Raw genomic sequence first — 7,500 nt, forward strand, 5'->3', positions numbered from 1 at the left:
CCTCACGGTACTTGTAAACTATCGGTCTCGTGGCCGTATTTAGCCTTAGATGGAGTTTACCACCAACTTCGGGCTGCACTCTCAAGCAACCCGACTCGAAGGCGCGGTCCGATCCCGGAACGCTGTGACGGCCTCTACTGGCCTGGCACCATCTGCGGGCCATGGCCCCGTTCAAGGGAGACTTGGACCGTCACGTGCGCCCCGGCAACGAGGCCGGCCCGTACGCCACAACTCCCATAGGTGCCGCGACACAAAAGTGCGCGGCGGGATTCGGCGATGGGCTTTTCCCTGTTCGCTCGCCGCTACTAAGGGAATCACGGTTGTTTTCTTTTCCTCCGCTTATTAATATGCTTAAATCCGGCGGGTAGTCCCGCCTGATCTGAGGTCGGAACGTATCGGTTTTTTTTTTTTTTAAATTACACGGCAGCCTGCGGTCCGCGCTCCGCCCGTACGGTGACCGTCCGCGTCCGCGTCTCGGAAGCCGGAGAGGTCCGTGGACTCTCAGCCGACCCGGCCGCGCTCTCGCGCGGCGGGCGGACGGGGACGTGCCGTTTGACGACGCGAGAACCCGTGACTGTTTGCCGTCACAACTTGGGCGGACGACCGGAGGCGGCCGCGCGAGCGCGGTTTTCCACGGTCGAACCGCCAATCTCGCACCACCGGAGCGGCCGACGGGCGGGCGGACAGTCCCCGGGAGGACTGCCGCCGCCGTCGGACGCCTGCCGGCGGCGCATCGGTCTGGCCGAGTATCCGGTATACGACCCTCAGACAGGCGTGGCCCGGGACCCGCGGGTCACCGAGGCCGCAATGTGCGTTCGACTGGTCGATGTTCGTATAACCTGCGGATTACACGACGACGCGCAGATAGCTGCGGTCTTCATCGATCCACGAGCCAAGTGATCCGCTGTTCGGGGTCGGGTGTTTTTTTTTGTCGACGAAACTTCTACCGGCCACGCGCCGTGCGCGGACGCACGGCGGGGCCCGTATGGTCTTTCGACGTTAACCATCTTTCGGTCGACGCTCGGTCGGGGGGTCGCGGCGCGCGGGCGGTCGGCGAGCTAGTCGCGAGCGCACGCGGCCACGGGGTCGGATTAGGCGCGCGCGAGACCGGCAAGTGCTGCCGGTACCGCGGGCCCGTCTCTAATGATCCTTCCGCAGGTTCACCTACGGAAACCTTGTTACGACTTTTACTTCCTCTAAACGGCCGATTTCGGTCATCTTCGCGATCGCGCGACGACCCAGCCCCCGAGGGGGCCGAATAACGCGCGTCCACTCCGAAGACCTCAATGCGACCGTTCAATCGGTAGTAGCGACGGGCGGTGTGTACAAAGGGCAGGGACGTAATCAACGCGAGCTGATGACTCGCGCTTACTGGGAATTCCTCGTTCACGTGGAAAAATTGCAAGCCACGATCCCTAAGCACGAAGGAGGTTCAGCGGGTTACCCGGAAGCCTGTCGGCCCAGGAATGTTAACACACGCTGATTCCTTCAGTGTAGCGCGCGTGCGGCCCAGAACATCTAAGGGCATCACAGACCTGTTATCGCTCAGTCTCGTGCGGCTATTTTCGTCCGCCGCCTGTCCCTCTAAGAAGAGTTTAAGCTCCTGGGAGCCGGCGGTAGCCCTAGTAACGTATCGTGATCCGCCGGCGACGGCCGCGAACACGGCGCGCTTCACCACGGAGCCCGACGCACGACGGACGCGCGCCGACCGGAGGTTGCCCCCCGGCCGACACACGCCCGCCGCACGCCGGGACGCGGATGGCGCGGCCGCGCTCGACGACCGCCGTGGACGACGGGCGAACGCGTTCGGGGATACCGGGCCGAGCCGACGGGTACGCGAACACGAACGGCCGAAACCGCCCGCGCCGCGCACACGCCGACCCGGGGTTACCCGCCTAGTTAGCAGGACAGAGTCTCGTTCGTTATCGGAATTAACCAGACAGATCGCTCCACCAACTAAGAACGGCCATGCACCACCACCCACCGAATCAAGAAAGAGCTCTCAATCTGTCAATCTTTCCGGTGTCCGGGCCTGGTGAGGTTTCCCGTGTTGAGTCAAATTAAGCCGCAGGCTCCACTCCTGGTGGTGCCCTTCCGTCAATTCCTTTAAGTTTCAACTTTGCAATCATACTTCCCCCGGAACCGAAAAGCTTCGGTTTCCCGGAAGCTGCCCGCCGGGTCGTTAATGAAACGCCGGCGGATCGCTAGCTGGCATCGTTTACAGTTAGAACTAGGGCGGTATCTGATCGCCTTCGAACCTCTAACTTTCGTTCTTGATCATACGAGAACGTACTTGGCAAATGCTTTCGCGTCAGTTCGTCTCGAGACGATCCAAGAATTTCACCTCTAACGTCTCGGTACGAATGCCCCCGCCCGTCTCTGTTGATCATTACCTCCGGTCCCGAAAACCGGCCCGGCGGGACGCGCGGGCGACTGGCGCCCGCGGCCCGGCGGCCCGCGCACGGAAACGCCCCGGAGGGCGATTTCGCGCGCCCGCGAAGGGCGGAGATGCGCGGGACCGAGGTCTTGTTCCATTATTCCATGCGACCAGTATTCAGGGCCTTTTGACGAGACGGCCGTGAAGCCGCCCCGCCAGATTTGAGCCTGCTTTGAGCACTCTAATTTGTTCAAAGTAAACGTGTCGGCCCGCCGACGGCAATCGGTGAAGATCACCGCGCAGCAAGATTGGAGTAGGCGGCCGCCGTCGTCGAACCCCGACGGCCGCGCGACGCGTGGCCGCGCGGCGCGCCGGAAGCCCGAGACACGTGTCCGCCTGCCGACAATACGTCCGGCCGACGTGCCGGTAACTAACACCCCGAGACGGCTGACGAGCGCGACGACGACCGCGCCGACGGGACACGTGGTCCCGCGACACGGCCGGCCGCGACACGACGGACCGCCAGGGTGGTCCGGCACCGCCCAGACACAGATCCGACTACGAGCTTTTTAACCGCAACAACTTTAATATACGCTATTGGAGCTGGAATTACCGCGGCTGCTGGCACCAGACTTGCCCTCCAATTGATCCTCGTTTAAAGGTTTTAAAGTGTTCTCATTCCGATTACGGGGCCTCGGATGAGTCCCGTATCGTTATTTTTCGTCACTACCTCCCCGTTCCGGGAGTGGGTAATTTGCGCGCCTGCTGCCTTCCTTGGATGTGGTAGCCGTTTCTCAGGCTCCCTCTCCGGAATCGAACCCTGATTCCCCGTTACCCGTTACCACCACGGTAGGCATGGAACCTACCGTCGACAGTTGATAAGGCAGACATTTGAAAGATGCGTCGCCGGTACGGAGACCGTGCGATCAGCTCGAAGTTATTCAGAGTCACCAGGTCTTTGCGCGGGCCGCGATCGGGACGCGCACGAAGCGCGCCGCGACGGGCCGGTTTTGATCTAATAAAAGCGTTCCTCCCGCGAGCGACGCCCGAGGGCGCCGCGACGGTCGGAACTCTGTCGGCATGTATTAGCTCTAGAATTACCACAGTTATCCAAGTAACTTGGGTACGATCTAAGGAACCACAACTGATTTAATGAGCCTTTCGCGGTTTCACCTTAATGCGGCTTGCACTGAGACATGCATGGCTTAATCTTTGAGACAAGCATATGACTACTGGCAGGATCAACCAGGGATCTCGGTTTTACAACAACTGCGTCCCGTGACGGATCCCCGCGGCGACGCCGACCAAGGGGCGACGACGACGCGGACACTCGTCTCGGGACGCGTGCGTCCGAGCGCCGGTCCGCCCGTGGGCGAGCCGACGCCGAGGAAGGTCGAAACGACCGTGACCGGTATACGGTCACGGCGCACGACCGACCGCGGTTCGAGTGGGATACGTGCGCGGACGGGCGCCCGTAAACCGCGCGCTTCGGTCGACGCGAGCGCCGCACTGAGCACCCGCAGAACGCGGGGCGACTGCGGCGGCGGTCGCGTGCGGTAGACCGAACACACGCGGAGAGCGAGCGCTCGCCCGACGCGACGTGACCCGTGCGTTGACGAGAGTCGGGGTTAGCGCGTACGCCGTCCGTTTTCAGCGGACGGAGAATTACCGCGCTAGCGCCTCTCGCCAGGTTTATAACGGCCCCCAGCCGAGATCGTGGGGGAAGCCGGGACGCGACGCGAAGTCCGTCGTCCCGGGGCTTCGCCCCGGCGACCGCCGGGCACGGCGACGATGGCCGGCCGCGGCGGGAATGTTTTGGCGTCGAGAGCTCGTAACTTGCGGAACGGTAACGGGAGTCGTCATCGATTTTTGAAAAAAACGATTTGCGCGTCGGAGGCCCACCGGAAGGCGGGCCTGCGACGCCGGTTGAGTTTTGCCACTCGGCGTGCGAGATGGGTCGGTCGCCGAAACTTGGACGGATACCATCGAAGGGCACTGGATTGCTGACCATTCCGAAGACTGGGGCAGACCGGTGCGCGGCGATGGACGCGTCGGCTTCGGCGTCGCCCGTGGCTTTGCTGTCGTACGTGATTGGCGATCGGACGCCGGCGGAACGCCGACGACCGAGTCGCTCACAAATTTACAAAATCTCGAGTTTCACAATGTGCGACGGGGGTATTCACGCGTAGTGGTACACCCGAGTCGAAGGAACTTCGCCATCACCGTGCGTAGCGGTTAGCCGAGAATCGAAAATCCGTCAATCACCGTGCGTAGCGGTTAGGCGAAAATCACAAAATCCGTGCGTAGCGGTACGGCCGCGGATAAAGGATTACCGATTTAAATGTCGCGGACACCGGTGTCCTATAGTACTCGGAACGTACGACGTGAACACGTCTCGGGTACGTCGAGATCGAACCAACGGTTAACGAGTTATTGCACACGGAAAAACTACGTTCGAAAAGTTGAATTCGAAATCGTGTCGACGGACATCGCCGGGGCTGCCGTCATGTGCACCACCCCGGCACCGACGAATAACCGAGGACGTCGAGTGAAAAAAAAAAATCGAATTTTCACACACGGTGGTCCGTGCGACGAGACGGTACGGCGGGCGCGCAGCTCGGCGACGGTAATCACCCCTGTAACGTCGCGGTCAGCGCAGAAATTCTACGCGGTAAAGGTTTTCGGCAAAGGGGGATATCCCTGGACAACGACTCTGCGGTCTGCCCGTGATGAACGGTACGGTCGATGTCACCGGCAAACCGTGAAAACGGTTGACCGAGACCCCGCCGTCGGAATACAGTCAATCACAGTGCGTAGCGGTTAAGCGAAAATCAAATATCGGTCTATCTCCGTGCGTAGCGGTACGGCCGCGGATAAAGGATTACCGATTTAAATGTCGCGGACACCGGTGTCCTATAGTACTCGGAACGTACGACGTGAACACGTCTCGGGTACGTCGAGATCGAACCAACGGTTAACGAGTTATTGCACACGGAAAAACTACGTTCGAAAAGTTGAATTCGAAATCGTGTCGACGGACATCGCCGGGGCTGCCGTCATGTGCACCACCCCGGCACCGACGAATAACCGAGGACGTCGAGTGAAAAAAAAAAATCGAATTTTCACACGCGGTGGTTCGGACACGGTCACGGGGACGCCGCCGCGCACCAAGGGCGACTCCGCGCCTCGCCCGTCGAGGAAAAATATTTCCGCGTACGGCACTCCGAGTCCGCGGGACGTAATAATTCTTTACGTTAGTCCACCTCGCACCCGTCGAACGCCGACCAGACAAAAATCGGCAATCGATGAAGGGCACAGTGTCCACGGATCCGGTCACGGGGACGCCGCCGCGCACCAAGGGCGACTCCGCGCCTCGCCCGTCGAAGAAAAATTTTTCCGCGTTCGGCACTCCGAGTCCGCGGGACGTAATAATTCTTTACGTTAGTCCATCTCGCACCCGTCGAACGCCGACCAGACAAAAATCGGCAATCGATGAAGGGCACAGTGTCCACGGATCCGGTCACGGGGACGCCGCCGCGCACCAAGGGCGACTCCGCGCCTCGCCCGTCGATGAAAAATATTTCCGCGTACGGCACTCCGAGTCCGCGGGACGTAATAATTCTTTACGTTAGTCCACCTCGCACCCGTCGAACGCCGACCAGACAAAAATCGGCAATCGATGAAGGGCACAGTGTCCACGGATCCGGTCACGGGGACGCCGCCGCGCACCAAGGGCGACTCCGCGCCTCGCCCGTCGAGGAAAAATATTTCCGCGTACGGCACTCCGAGTCCGCGGGACGTGCTCGCCGAATGCCCGCACCGAATAATACCGGTAAACCACATCCACTTGCCGTATTAATATTTTACGTTAGTCCACCTCGCACCCGTCGAACGCCGACCAGACAAAAATCGGCAATCGATGAAGGGCACAGTGTCCACGGATCCGGTCACGGGGACGCCGCCGCGCACCAAGGGCGACTCCGCGCCTCGCCCGTCGATGAAAAATATTTCCGCGTACGGCACTCCGAGTCCGCGGGACGTAATAATTCTTTACGTTAGTCCACCTCGCACCCGTCGAACGCCGACCAGACAAAAATCGGCAATCGATGAAGGGCACAGTGTCCACGGATCCGGTCACGGGGACGCCGCCGCGCACCAAGGGCGACTCCGCGCCTCGCCCGTCGAGGAAAAATATTTCCGCGTACGGCACTCCGAGTCCGCGGGACGTAATAATTCTTTACGTTAGTCCACCTCGCACCCGTCGAACGCCGACCAGACAAAAATCGGCAATCGATGAAGGGCACAGTGTCCACGGATCCGGTCACGGGGACGCCGCCGCGCACCAAGGGCGACTCCGCGCCTCGCCCGTCGAAGAAAAATTTTTCCGCGTTCGGCACTCCGAGTCCGCGGGACGTAATAATTCTTTACGTTAGTCCATCTCGCACCCGTCGAACGCCGACCAGACAAAAATCGGCAATCGATGAAGGGCACAGTGTCCACGGATCCGGTCACGGGGACGCCGCCGCGCACCAAGGGCGACTCCGCGCCTCGCCCGTCGATGAAAAATATTTCCGCGTACGGCACTCCGAGTCCGCGGGACGTAATAATTCTTTACGTTAGTCCACCTCGCACCCGTCGAACGCCGACCAGACAAAAATCGGCAATCGATGAAGGGCACAGTGTCCACGGATCCGGTCACGGGGACGCCGCCGCGCACCAAGGGCGACTCCGCGCCTCGCCCGTCGAGGAAAAATATTTCCGCGTACGGCACTCCGAGTCCGCGGGACGTGCTCGCCGAATGCCCGCACCGAATAATACCGGTAAACCACATCCACTTGCCGTATTAATATTTTACGTTAGTCCACCTCGCACCCGTCGAACGCCGACCAGACAAAAATCGGCAATCGATGAAGGGCACAGTGTCCACGGATCCGGTCACGGGGACGCCGCCGCGCACCAAGGGCGACTCCGCGCCTCGCCCGTCGATGAAAAATATTTCCGCGTACGGCACTCCGAGTCCGCGGGACGTAATAATTCTTTACGTTAGTCCACCTCGCACCCGTCGAACGCCGACCAGACAAAAATCGGCAATCGATGAAGGGCACAGTGTCCACGGATCCGGT

The 7,500-nt window shown here is 60.7% G+C and overlaps 1 non-coding gene and 1 pseudogene across 1 annotated transcript; both read right to left on the bottom strand.

Annotated features, from left to right (window-relative positions):
• LOC132937747 (large subunit ribosomal RNA) overlaps positions 1-388 on the bottom strand; it is a 2,900-nt pseudogene extending 2,512 nt beyond the window's left edge.
• Positions 389-758: 370 nt separating this feature from the next.
• LOC132937580 (5.8S ribosomal RNA) lies at positions 759-916 on the bottom strand. Its single transcript, XR_009663704.1, has one exon. It is a non-coding gene; the product is annotated as a 5.8S ribosomal RNA (ribosomal RNA).
• Positions 917-7,500: the final 6,584 nt, after the last annotated feature.

Source organism: Metopolophium dirhodum, chromosome 1 (assembly GCF_019925205.1).
Source record: "Metopolophium dirhodum isolate CAU chromosome 1, ASM1992520v1, whole genome shotgun sequence".
NCBI lineage: Eukaryota > Metazoa > Arthropoda > Insecta > Hemiptera > Aphididae > Metopolophium > Metopolophium dirhodum.